Source organism: Manacus candei, unplaced genomic scaffold, assembly GCF_025592945.1.
Source record: "Manacus candei isolate 608988 ecotype Guabito, Panama unplaced genomic scaffold, ASM2559294v1 h1tg000049l, whole genome shotgun sequence".
In the NCBI taxonomy this organism is placed as follows: Eukaryota; Metazoa; Chordata; class Aves; order Passeriformes; family Pipridae; genus Manacus; species Manacus candei.
In genome coordinates this window covers 27,297,941-27,312,384 of record NW_026138097.1, presented here as the reverse complement: position 1 = coordinate 27,312,384, position 14,444 = coordinate 27,297,941, and the positions used below count along the sequence as shown (strand labels likewise).

At 39.5% G+C, this 14,444-nt stretch overlaps 1 protein-coding gene across 3 annotated transcripts in view; it reads left to right on the top strand.

Annotated features, from left to right (window-relative positions):
* The window catches only part of FBXL7 (F-box and leucine rich repeat protein 7), a 308,597-nt gene that overhangs the window by 77,494 nt on the left and 216,659 nt on the right, over window positions 1–14,444 (top strand). The window lies entirely within an intron of this gene.

Genomic DNA, 14,444 nt, shown 5'->3' with positions numbered 1-14,444 from the left:
CATTCTAGCTGCCTATGGGACTCTTCAACAAGCAAAATGTATGATATCATCTTTCCCATCGTACCCACTGTTTTGGGGAAGCAAGGAAGGAGATATGGAGTGGAATTATGTGAACAGTCTCCAAGATACACTTTTACTTGGGTTACAGCTTGAGGATACTTGAGAGTTTCTTTGCTTTGATAAATAAGCTTTGTCTGCAATTTTTCACATGTTTTAGGTTCCCCAGATATTTGCATAGCTTTTGATGTTTATGTCTATGGAGGCGGTTGCTTTAAATATTTAAATTGTCACACAGCAGATAGCTTTCTTGAACTGTGATTTGCTAATTGAATTGTATGACCAGAATATTTAGTGTGAGGTAATGTAAATAGTGCAAGATGTGTACAGCAATATGGTAAAAAGTCTGAAAAAGCTGTTATTTGCCTTTCTTTACTTCCTCTGTATTCTTGTGGATTTTTTGGCACAAGCATTTTAGTGTAACAGAAGTTGCAAACTATATCTCATAAATTGACTGCAGAAAGCTAACTCTGATATCCTGCTGTGTTACTGGGTTGTTGGTACATTTGTAATAGAAAAGGTTAGTATTTAGACACTGCCTTTAGAGGAGAACCTGAGGAAAAGATAACTTATTCTTGTTCTGAGCCCTTGTTTTGTTTTGCTAGTACTTGCAATAGAGATGAGGGGTTTTTTACTATGGGAAAGTCAGGACCATTTTACACTGTTGAGCACTTGCTCCTTTTATTCTCAAAAATGATTACAGATTTTTGATTTACACCTAGGAGTTGCCAGCCTAGTTTGCTTGCATACCACTGGCCATGAGAGCTCATGCAGGAGAACATATGTGTTCATCCTGGCCTCATTTATTCTCTGAGCAGACACTATGATGTACCTAGTATTTTAATTGATTCATGGTGTGAGTATAAGGCTGCATGGCCTCTCTGCCCTTCCTTACAACCTGAATCAGTTCAAATCTCTTTCTTTGCTCACCTGTCAACAACCCGTGTCTTGTCAAATCACATCAGCAGGTGGCTTGTGACTGCCTATGTGTCCTGTAAAGCCAACGCTTCACACAGGCAATTTGGAGCCCTCACCTGCCAGTGTTTCACATGCCTTTTTCAGTTATGTCTGCTGATGAGTATATTTTCTGAGGGAAGTCTTAAGCCCTAATAGGCTTTTAAAGAATTTTAATTTCAATTCTAATCACTAGGAAGATTTAAATTCATTTTGAGAAGTGTCATCCATTTCTAAAATATTTTCTCCCTATGTCCCATACAATGCCTATATTGCCATCAATTGCTGTCTCTTGACATATGCACTTAGCCTCTAGGTAAAGGAATTGAGGCTATTCTTGGTAATTTTCACTATTTACCACTTCAAGCATTCTTCCAAATTTTCTCCATCTTTCTTCAAAGGCATTCCTTTAATCTCACCACTCGTAATTACTGAGTCTCTTCACCTTTTCTTTTCCTCTCTGACATTCATCCTGCTATCTGGACCTGGGTAGAATGGGCTACATTCAGCCCAGCAAATTTTTAGTTTAGAAGACAGTGTGCCTCCAGAGATTGTCTTGGATTTTATTCTTAGAAGATACTCAGTGTTACCACAGTACAAATGTACATATTAAGAATTAGAACAAGAAGATTTCCTTGTGAATAACAGTATGCTTGGGAAATGCTTTCTTTGTGCATGTTTGCAATACACCCTTCTGCTTTTTCCCTCTAATCTCTAAAATGTCTGGGAACTGGATACTGAGCAAAACGATGGGATATATGGACTGCCCTAATGGGTACTTCTACATTTAAAGGTTTTGTGGTAAACTTTTGGTGCAAAAGTATACTTACACAATGAATTTAAGCACACACTATTTTAAACAATACTTCAGAATTTGGGAAACAATTGTGGTTTTGATGATGCAGTTATGAGGTCTGAAAGGAACCAAATACAGTCCTCTGGTCCTGAGATGAATTTGCACTGCTGGTGTTTGAGAAGAAAACACTCACTACATAACCCTATCAATGAGATTCATGTTAGCCCCTTAACTTAATTACTTCTCAAAGCTGAACCACAGTTATATTATTGAAGTATGATTTATTTTTCTTCATAATGTCTGTTCCATTATATAGGAAAGCTAACTTGAATCTTACAACTAAGGTACCAAAATTGCTTGCTGTGTGCCATTTTATTTTAAAAAATGACATTTCTGTTCAAAGTGAACTTTCAGTTTCCTTTAACAGTGGAAACAACAGCATCTCATAAAAGTTAACACTTGTCAGTCTGTAAATGAAATCAAGCTTCATTGTTTCATTATCTATACCTGTGAAAGGGAAAATAATTCACTATGATTGCTTCTCTCCTACATTACCATTCCTGTGAATAAAGTCCATAAATAGTCTCCATATGGTATCATCTATTTTCACTAATGTCCTGCAATCTGTAAGTCATTTTTCTAGGTGATGTCTATTTTAAAATTATATGTAATTTTTATTACATTCATGGTATAGGTACTTCTTCAAATGAACATTTAAAAAGTAAATGGACCATAACCACTTTTATAGATCCTTTTTCTAGTGGCATGTGTGTTCACATTTGGACACTAAATAATAGTTTCTCAGACTGGTAGAGGCTTTGACCTTGTAAAATACATAGTTACAGAGTTACAATATGAAATTTTGAGACACTAATCTGAAACAGTAGTCTGAAAGCTAATGGATAAATGAGCATGCAGCTGCAGAGAGGTTTTTCCTCAGCTGTGACTATTATGTGTTCCTTAAAGCAGAAATTTCTTAGGCTTAAAATGAACACAGTGCTCTCCAGTTTCCTTCACTACTAAATTTTGGACTCGAGAAAAGATAACTTTCAGGTTTCCATTTATCTTAGGGCTTTTAAAAAACTATTTTTTTTCTGATGTTTGCCTCAAGCAAATTTTTTCCCCACATTGAAAAGTCATATGCTGTTCAATGGGAAAAACTTGCTCCCTTAGCTTTGAAGCTTTTCAAGTTTCCCCCTAATCTGCTGTAATTTAGGACTAGCAAAATGGACATTTCAGAATGCTTCATTATTTCTGTTCATTCTACTTGAATTAGAAACCATGATAATTTCCTGAGAGTGTTTTCAGAACTTGTCATGTTCTAAGATGAAGGTTAATCTTGATCCAAAAGCTGATCTGTGCTGTTTGCCTCTGTTTGCTCTCTTATTTCCCTCCTGCTTTCTTCCTGTTGCAGCAGCCTTTATGGTGCTCCTGGCAAACTGGAAATTACTAACTTAAGATGCCAGATTTCTAGAGCACGCTTAATTTTTCTTTCTTCTTAGGTGAATTGCTTCACATACAGGATGCTTGCTGTACAAATAGTTTTGTAAAATCATTCAGAGAAAGGAAAAAAATCAGTTAAACTGATAAGGTAAAGGTTGGTCAGAGCAATAGCTTAAGACAAAAACTGGAAAAAGACTGCCTTTTCCGAGTTATCCTAAATGCTGAATGAGGGCTGTACTGCTGTTGCCAAGCTTTTGGCATCTTTCAAAATTGTAATGATAAATTTAAAGCCCTATTAGTATCCTTTTGGGGGAAAACTGTTGATGAAATGTGAGCTACCAACCCAAAATAACAGTGTATTTTGAACCTGGGAGTCGAGTTAAATTAATGTCATGATTGTAAGACAAATATGATAATGTTTTCTGTTGCTCGTTTTTTCAATTTGTGATTGACTTGTATGCATAAATAGCTTTGCAGGGCTAATACATTGCTTTTTACTAAGTATCTGGACACTTTCCCGCTTAAAACTAGTTAGCCTTCTCATAGTGCCCATTTCCTCTCCCTCCTCTCCCCTCCCCCTGTGAGAAATATCTCTAATTAAAATTTCAGTGGCGGCCAAATAAAGTGAAACAAAGAACTTAATTAACATCGCTCTGAGCTAACCGAACTCGTGACTCGGTTCGAGCACATCTGAATGGGAGGGACGAGTCCTTTCAAGACCCTTCGATTAGCATAACCACTCCCTCGCTCCTCCCATGCCAGCCCTCGCCCTTTTCTTCCTCAAAAGGCGATCTTTCCTTTCTGGTGCAGTCCATTGGTTGTCCTCATCCGTCTATCAGGTTGTTTTCCTGCTCCCGGCCGCATGGTTCCCTGGCAGTGAGCCCAGGCTAGTCTCACCACCTTACATTCTTCCCGGCTCGCCTTCCCACTGTAACAGTAAGCAAACAGAACAGTAAGTAACAGTAAGCAGGCAGAACTAGAAGCAGCAGTAGACAACAATGAGCAGCAATAGGCAACCCCAAGCAGAACTGTATGTAGCAGCAGGTAGGCAGCAGCAATAAGCAACTTCAAGCAGAACCACAAGCAGTCCACCAGTCCTCGACCACAAATTGGCTCCTCAGTCTTTCAAACAAAATGACCTCCAGGTATCTCAACAAGAGGTAACCATGGAAATCCCTGCTTGTAATAAAACCGCCTTATTTCCCACACCCCCATCCACAATGCCGTAGACTGTTTTTAGAGAGGAAAGGCATCTGTATATCCACAAGCATCCAGATTAAGCACATAGCCTTGAGATTTAAAGCCCTGCAATGGTGGTGCTTGGCTGGTAAAATACGAAGCTTCCAGTTTAGTACTTCATCCCAGATTCAGGAGACATGGTTTTACGTTGTTACAGTTGTATTGCAGCTTTTAACAGCAGTGATGGAGGAGTACGAACTCTAAAGACAAACGGCATTTGCCACAGAATCGCAAAATAGTTGAGGTTGGGAGGGACCGACTACATCAACGAGCCCACCCCGCTTGCTCAAAGCAACGCCAGCAAGGCCGGGCAGGACCATGTCCAGTTTGGAATGGAGGATTTTTGAGGACAGCGACTCCTGCAGTGAAGTGACTTCATATGAGCAAGTGTGCCAGTTTCATGGCCAGCCTTTGGCGTGCTGGGAGAGAGCAGCCCCCGGGAGTGCTGGGACGGCCCCTGTATGGAGGCAGACACCGCCGGTTCCAGCGGCTCCAGCGGCCCCAGCGCAGGGCACGGCTGAGACCCTCAGCCACGGGTGGGAAGGCGAGAGCCCTGGGGAAAGCCTGGGCAAGGGAGGGCAAAACGCTGCCCGGCAGCCAGGGCTGAGGGAGGGGAACGGGGTGAGAAACAGCCCTGCGAGCCCCGAGGGCAGAGAGGGAGGAGGGCTCTGGCACGGATAGCCCTGCAGCCCCAGGAGAAATTGCCACTCCCCACCACAAGTTCCTGTCTGTATTTGGTAAAATATGGTAAATAATTAAAGTTCTGTATAAGGCCTACGTTCTCCTTAGATATGAACTCCACAGATCCTTGTTTTCTCTCTTCAGGGGGTATTCTGTCTAGAAAATGAAATATTTGGCCTAAATATAACAGCTAAGGAGTAAGCTATGCCACTTGAATAGCCATGGGCACTAATTCTCAGTCTTACCTTGTGACCTACATTCGTATGCAGAAATGCAGAGGTACCAATGTCAGTGTTGTCTGTGTTGCATCAGGCCAACCACATTGTTTCTCACTGGTTTAAAATGATGTTTGTTTACATTTTTATCATGCTGTGTAATTCTTTGCCTTTTCTAAGAAAATAGTTGAAAACTGGAAACGATTGTAACAACTAACCTGTGGAGGACAAAGGGCTTTCTGTTTACAAATAGAGAATGTAAATGTTCATTGTGATCCCAAGGTATGTTTCTGGCAGAGTAGATTAGCTCAAATGCGGTTTTGTTTTAATTTAGTAGGAGTACCTAGACATCTTAATTCTGTCCTCCATACTGTCAAGCAATATCTGGAAGAAGCCTAATGAACATGGAAATGTTTCAAACATTTTATTTTTTTGAATAACGGTGTTAATTTTAGAGAACACTTTGGGCAAACTCTGGAGTGGGCACAACTGTGAAGAAACCATCAGTATAAATTGTGTTCTGCAAGGGGAAAAGAGACATAAACAGGAATTTATTTTTTTAGTATGTGTTATATGTGTATGATTCCCATGTCATATTTAATTATTACAGATTTAAGAAAGAAGATAGCTGATAACTGCTAAAGTTCTGTGAAACAAATAACTGGTTTCACAGGGCTATATTTCCATAATTTAATTTGGCATTTTGCACTTAAATCATTGTGACAACTATGTTTTCCTCACCACCACCCCATCTTCTGAACTCTGAGCGATGAAAGCCCCATGCAAACTGAGCTGAGGCTGCCCAGCTGTGCAGGCGTGACTGTGATGTGGGAGCAGCTCCCTTTCTCCAGCTGGCTGTGGTAGGGAGCTGCAGTCAGGGGAAGCACACTGGTTGGCTCCTGAGCAATATGCCATGTTTTCTCCTGCTGCAAGGCTCAGAAATGTAGTTGGCTGGTGGACTGATCAGCTGCATTCAGCCTGTGTCTTTGAGGAGCTGAAGAGAATGTGTGCACATATTTTTTTGGGACAAAATATAACAGGTAAAGAATAATTTCTACAAAATTATTTAGTTTCTTTTTCTGGTTTTGGGCATGTCTACAGCACAAAGGATACTTCTGTATACAACTTTTACATTAAGTGGTTGAGGTCATAGTCACCTCAGTCCTGGCACAATATGAATGTATCTGAACAAACAAACTCCTAGCTTGAGATCAACTTAGTGTAGTTCCTGCAGGTCCAGCCTGTGTGCATCAGTGCAGGATTCATGATCGGAAGTCTATCTAAAGGCTCACAAGACTTCTACCCTGCATTGTGAACTGTAATAGCTACCATCTGCTCCCCACCCACAAGGCCTTAGTAAACTCAGATGTACAGCTGATAGAAAACGCTTAGTTTCAAAAATATAAATCTGCATACAATGCTGAAGGCAACAAAAACTTTCAAAACAATGTATTTCCAACCTCCTCTTCTTGGGGTGAAGTGGACATGTGAAGTCTTTGCTAGAGGGTTAGTATTTTTATCTGTCATGTCTCACACAACTTAATAGCCTCTCTCAAACAGTAAAATAGGTGTAATCTAGTAGCAAAGGTTGATTTCACTCCACTACACTCATGCCCTTGTTTTGAAGTCTGAGAAAAACTGCATGCTAAAATTCATGTCCTGCACTGCTGGTTGCTCAAGGCAAGAAACCTTATAGTCCTCCAGTTGGTCCATGTCCAGTCCAGCTGCTACGGTAAAAAAAATCAGTATCTGGGTGAAGTAAAGGTAAATGTACTTCATAGTGAAAGTCAAAGAAGATTAAATGAGAAGTTGATCCCTACAATTGTTTTGTGGTTTTTTTCTCTCCTAGGGAAGAATGTATTCTTTATTTTCCCTTAGCAAATATCTTTGTAGATTGCTTTTTCTCATTTTCTGTTTTGTGACCTTGGTTGTGCGAGAGATGCAATTTTATACTTGTCTCACTAGCATTAATTTTTGCTGACCATTATGTTTATTCAAATGTGATGATGTGTGATTACAAACAAGACAATTTCTTTCCAGTACCTGCTTTGTATCTCATGGAATCTAGTGATCTACATTGAGGTGTCTTATTTTTTGTATTGTAGAGACAGAGCACTGATCCTACCACTCTGACAGAAGTATCTTAAAACTGCATAACCTGACTTTGTGGCTCTGCTGAATCTTTTGTATTTGTTTTGCCCTTTCCTTCACTCCATTATAACATTGATGCTTTTGCCTGTGCTTCCATCTTCTTGCCTCTTTCCTCCTGCCAGTTCATTCTGGCATTGTTGTTCCATTGTTCAGACTCAGGTATTGTCCTTTTCCATAGCCCTAACTCCAATGTCAGAACTTCCTCCAGTTCCCTTTCAGCTCCTAACCATGAGCCTCACATATGTCAAATGGATTAACTCTCATCCTTTTCAGAAAAAACAAAGGCATGTTTCTTTTTACTAACATAATAATAATTAAAAAAAAAAGGCAGAAAAAAATGCCTGCTCTCCGACCAGACTACTTCTTTCTCTTGCTGTTTCCATTACTTCCATTGCTCACCCACCACAAAGATGCTGCTGTTTCTACATTTTTTCTTCCCCCTCCTTTTCCTGTGCAGGATGCCAAGCACACAGGAAGGAAGGAGAAGAAGAAATAGTAATAATAATAACTACGATCCAAACAGAATAAATGTCTGAGTAATGCTGGCACCTCTCTTCCAGTATGCTTGAGTGAGTGTGGCAAACGCTTTGCAGAAGGGATTTAAAAAAAAATCGAAGACAATTATGTACACACATCTGAGTTAACAAAATGTCTTATCATGTCTCAATTTACACCTGTAATAAGTTACACTAAAGTTACAGGAACTGTTCATATGCACAAAACTTGGATAAAGTTCACTTTCTAAATTAAGGGTCAAAGTTCTCTTCCCTATTGTATAATAGTTTTGAAGTAAAACAATACTCCTTGTAAATGATAAAATGAAAAAAACAAAGAAGGAAACTTAGCAGGAACAATAAGAACTTTATATCTCCCTCCCCTTCTCCCTTCCCTTAGATTTGGCAGGATCCTTCAGGAATGGAAAACATACCTTAACATTAACCAGCATACATGAAGGAATTTGTCAAAATTTCTTGAACCAAACTTTGAAAGGGTCTTCAACCCACTCCTGCATACAATGTTCATGTTCACCTTCCTGATGGTTATCTTTTAGTGCCTTGATGAGCCCATAGTGCAGGCAAGATGCTGCTAGGAAAAAAACCCCAGTTATATGTAAAAATGACTTGGATAACCACACAGTTGCAAAGCTTATTCTTTCTTATGTGCGGTGTGGAACTGAAGAACTTTAAAAATGTGGCCTTGAAGGATATTTTTAAAGCAGCTATTCAACTTGGATCTAGTTTTGTATGCATAATTATATACATACATGGGCTGATGGTTATCTGACACAGGTTTTATTGCCAAGGGACACATTCCATTATTTGTAATGCACACTAGAGTAAGTCTATGATGCCTACCCTTGGATTTATGTTGCTGCAGTGCTTGAGAGACCTTGTCATGGATGAGGAGTTTGTTGTGATAAACTCTGCACAAATGGAGGACAAATAGGTGTTCCCTGCTCCCAAGAGCAACCCTCCACAACCTGTTTGGATGCCTGATAGGATTTTTTTCTCTCAGCTATACCTCAGATTTGGGAAGGTTTTTCTCAAACATCAGCAAAGTATAATGGTTTCACTTCACACTGATGATAATACAGTGTTTAAGAGGGCTTTTTTGTAATGTCAATGCAAACCTTCATCTGATTAATAAAAGTCTTTCATAATATTTTAATTTCCATCCTTAAGAAAACTTGCAGGAAAATTCCAGGTGTGTAAATCAGCTAAGTGGCATTGCTGTCGTTTCTGTCAGTAGGTGTGATAGTGTTGAATGAAGTACAGAGCGAATTTGTTTTCCCGTTGTGATTAGATTGTTAGAGCTTAAACTTGATGTGTTCACAAAGCTTAAAACTGTCATAGGTAAGCATATGGATAGCTATAAAATGCTCATATTTACTGTATAGTAAAGCTGAAGAGTGAACACGCACTGATGGCAATCTGTGGAGTACCTGAGTTAAGGAAAGAAGGAAGGTGCATACAGGGACAGTAACTTACTGCTCTAAAGCAGTGAGATTGTTATCTTCACAACCTTTATAAGTAATCTGTTCCACTCCTTCAGTGTTGCCATATGCAGTTCAGAGCTCTTGTGTTTCAGTTTATGCTCACTTCTTTCCATCCTCTCATTGTGCATCACTGTGAAGAACTTGACATCTTCTCAATGACCTCCTTGTACGTATTGGAAAACCACTATGAGGTCCCTCCTGTTCTCCAGGCTGAAAAAGCCCCTGTCCTCCTTAGAGGACAATGTTCTAGCCCTCAACTACTGAACTCACTTCAGTTCATTGATGGCCATCCTGTATCAGGGGTCCAAAATTAGACAGATAATTGAAAATGGAATCTCCCAAGTTCTGAGTGGAAAGATAGAATCCCTCCCTTCCATGTTCTGGCTGCATGCCCTGTTGACACAGCCCAGGGCTGTCCCTGCAGCCAGGGCTATATGTGAAACTACAGAGATGTTACGTGTCATTCTACTGATGTTGTGCTACTTAATTAATATTGATCAATTCTTAAAATTCAGATTCAAAGCTAAAATACCCAAGTAGGAGGCAGGAAAGTGAGATAGTAAGGTGAGATTGAATGTTAGAATGCAGAATCATATTTGCAGCTGACCATATCCAAGGTCCAATGCATCTGAAAATGCAAAAATAGGTGGGATTACTTTTTTGGTCCAGGTTCTCTTTTTGCTCATGCATGAAGTTCCATGGAACCTGCTGTAGACATTAATCTAGCTTTTTCTCCTTGAAAACCTCTTACAGAGCTTTTTTCTTTATTTTTTTCCCCTTTAATCAGTCTCCAGGCCCTATTAAACAGGAACAAAAAGAGGAAGAGGAAGTACACAGTATCTGCTTTCTACAAAGCAGACTGTATTTATTTGTTTAAGTGAGACAGAATCTCAATGTCTTCAATGTTTCTTAAAAGGAGATTTAAGCAAATCATCTGGGCAGCCAGCCAGGCAGTGCATTTTTAGGCACTGACTCAAAGGCAATGTCAAGTCATATTAATCCAGATGCCTAGAAATAATATATATGAGATGTAAAAAAAGAATACTGAAAGATCATCTTGCCACAGTTGTGGCTGATTATTTGATACAAGTCAGAGAGAAATTGCTTTGTAAGTCATAAAATGGTGATGAAAAATGCTTTAAAATATTAAGCTAATACATTATCTAAGGTTAAATGTCATCTGATTGCTACTTCTCAGACACCTGAATATAGTCAACAAAGAAGCTGGTTCAAACCAACACTTTCCCAGAAAAAAAAAAAAAAAAAAGGGAGGTTTCTTAATTATTTACTTATGTTGAAAACTTGCTTAAATGATTGTATATCTCAGTAGGAGATTGTCTTACATTACCAGGCTGGAACAACTACGTTGATTTCCCCCATTATTTTTATATGTTCAACAGTACGAATTCAGCATCTCACCCACAAAATATCATTTATATAATGCATAATTGATTTTGTTCTTAACCTTGAGTGATGTGATGGGAGCAGCATTTTCCTCAGTTTTGAGAATCATAGAATCATAGAATTTTTAGGGTCGGAAGGGACCTCTGGAGATCATCTAGTCCAACCCCCCTGCCAAGGCAGGGTCACCTAGAGCAGGTTACACAGGAGCGTATCCAAGTGTGATTTAAGTATCTCCAGAGAGGGAGACTCCACAACCTCCCTGCGCAGCCTGTTCCAGTGCTCTGCCACCCTCAAGGTAAAGAAGTCCTTTCTCATGTTGAGGTAAAAATTGTTGTGTTTTAGTTTATGTCCATTGCTCCTCATCCTATTGGTAAGCACCAGTGAAAAGAGCCTGGCATCATCCTCTTGACACCCACCTTTGAGATATTTGTATATATAGATGAGATTCCCTTTCAGTCTTCTCTTCCCTAGATTGAACAGGCCAAAAGCAACAATCATAGATAAACAGTTTTCACGGCAAGATAAAATAAGTTTCCCAGTTGTCTCTAACAACATAGTAATTATACCTTTTATCTAACACACTTGACAAGGCATGCTAGGATTTACAGAGGCTCGTCTCGGTAGATGGTGCTGTTGTGTCTTAAACTAGTTCCTAGAATGGGACGCAAACACTGACAGAGGCAGTAGAGGCACAGTAAAAGTTTTGCCTCTGGGAGGATTAGAGGCAGCCCTAAATAAGTTTATTTTGTTTTGGTTTGGGGGTTTTTTTGTTGTTGTTGTTTTAATTAAGAATGGGCAGGATTGATTTGGTGAGGTTTTATGTGTCTGTAAAACCTGTACCAAAACAAAAAACCATTTGCAGTAGGTCATAGAGTTAGTGTAAGGCAAAACAAACTCTGTGGGATGAATCAACTGCACTACCGAGTCAGGAAAGAAAACTTTAGGTGTCTATTGAATTATTAGTGCTTATGGCCTTTAGTTGTCTGTAAAAGGATATAACCACACCTTATCTAATATCACACTTTTCGTCAGACTATTTGAACCACAACTCTTGCACAGGTTACATAAAAAAAGAAAGTTGCACAGAAGGGTGCTCCCAGTAAGTGCGTGAAAAGAGCATTGTGTTGGCACCGGCATGCTCTGTTGTTACTTCAGTACCTGACATTCAGAAATCAAAACAGCAGATTTTCTTTCAGGCTGGAAAAAAAAAGCCTGAAGGCATGTGTGCCTACAAACATGGGATTATTTTTTCCCCCCTTAGTTTTTCTTAGAAGCATTCCCTCACTGGGATCTCTGGATTTCAGTAGTGCAATAGACTAGCGGTACAGTCTGACAGCCACTCTGGTCATTTCTGCTGTGTTCCCCAAAGCTATTTTTGGCTTTTGCACAGTAGATAGCAATTCCTGGATCCCAGTTCTGCTGAGCCAGCTGGGTTCTTACAGCCTGTTTACAGTTGGGAGCTGTGCAGCTGAGAGACTGAGGACAGTAAAAAATATTGGCGCTCTCAGGATAGTGGGAGGTAAGGCAGCCTTAAGTCAGCAGAAAATTAGGGCAGCATTAACTTACATTCCAGGTCTGGACCAGTCTTAGCCATGTAAGTAGCCTACATTATGGATAAACTGGAGGGATTTGATCTGTTTAATGAGCAGCAGCATCTTTTTTTTAAAAAAACTATATAATTGAAGTAGCAGACTGCTGCCCCACAGTATGCTCCCAGATGGCAGCACGATCTTTAGGCTAGGGTTTCCATCTGGTTTTTTGTAGGCAATCCCTGGAGCAAAAGAAGTCGAGTTACTATGGTGACTTAATGCAGGACAGGTGGAGATCACAAATACGAAATCATCCCATTTGTCGAGTCCCTCCTGGAGACATCTTTTCCATCCTGAGGAGCTGATAAACTCTAGCTGAGCCAAGCTGTCTTGCTTTATTCCTCAAGAGCATAAAATAGCTATTTTTATGTCACATCTGTCTAGTTACCCTGTCATAAAATCTTCTCTTTGTTATATGCTATCAAGCACACTCGATCTCTCAATCAATTTTTAAGGCCAGAGAAGATGGCTGTGATTCAGAGATAACTGGATTCACTGGTACCCTCAAACTGTAAGCAGAATTTCCTGTTGCCACACATAAGAATTTACATTACAGAAATGATGACATGTGATGATATTTTGCTCTAATTACATATTTAATATATCATTGACAAGGCTTATAAAGCCACAAACAAATGTATAGATTGTGATGGGAGAAGTATGTGGACATGTAGACATGGTATTAACCTGAACACATTATTTCTTAAGTAGCTTACATTTTTTATGGAGAAAAGCTGCTTTACAACCCATTTAGATGAAGATTAACTTGTTTAATGTTTAGTTTCATTCCCGGTATAGCAATGACTGAAATCTATTTAGTCTGAGACAAATGCAAGAGCATTGTAAGTGTTTTGCTTTAATTTGGATATTGCTAAGGATAAGGGACAGAGACTCTTGAAAATGAGTCCAAACAGTTATCTGTTTACATAATACTTGAGTCACTTGATTGGACTGCCATCTTCTTATCTTTGCACACATGAGACTATTCCAGTCTTCTCAAAAGGGGTCTTAGGAGCCTGGATCACTAAGCTCTATAAAAAACTGAACAAGCCTAATTAAGTGGCTGTTGAAATGAGACTAGCCACAAGCATTTCAGAATTTATAAATAGCTGACTGAATCTGAGTCTGGTGTAGCAAATCTTAAAGCCTTAAAGTAGGTTTTGGACTGTATTACATCCACAAGGCTTATAGGAAGCCTGGTGACATAAAACACAGGTTGCAAGTAAACCAAGTTTGCAGGACATTAGAGCCATTGGTAAAGCCAGCAACCCTCATTTTTCTGGTCAGTATGTTAGTTTCCTTAAAACTCAATGCATCTCTAAAATGTCTATGACTGATCACCTCAAATAGGGAACCAGACTGTTCCACTTTTAAGCAATTATTCTTTGTGCCCAGTAGTGGCTTTCTAGAGGGATGCTTTGTTCCTTGAGTTTTTGCACGCTGTTCTAGCTTGTGCCTATGCTTCTGATTGCTCTGTTTGCCTCCCTCAGCCACAGAAACAAAAGCTGAGTAGGAAAAATTAAATAACTTGAACTAAAGTCATTTTTAAATTATTTTTTTCTGAATGTAGGATGAATTTATTGATCCCTTTAAATCTCTGCAATTCTATATTACTTCTGAAGAGTCCTTTTTTTTTTTAATAGAATCTTCCAAGTCTTATGCTGGGACCTACTCTTAAGGATCAACCCTCTCAAATATCAGATGAATGCAATCTCATCAACATCAGTTACCCTGCCTGGAGGTTGTGACCTCCAAGAGGAAGTCAGGAAGAAGCAGAAGTCTGCCTGCAGGAGGTTATGCCACTATTAGGAGCCACCAGCTTCTAGAATAGGTTTCTATTGTCAAATACTTTGTTTGCTTCATTAGGAGCCACCAGCAGCGACCGTCTGAGCTCCACTCTGAGACTTCCCATAGGATGC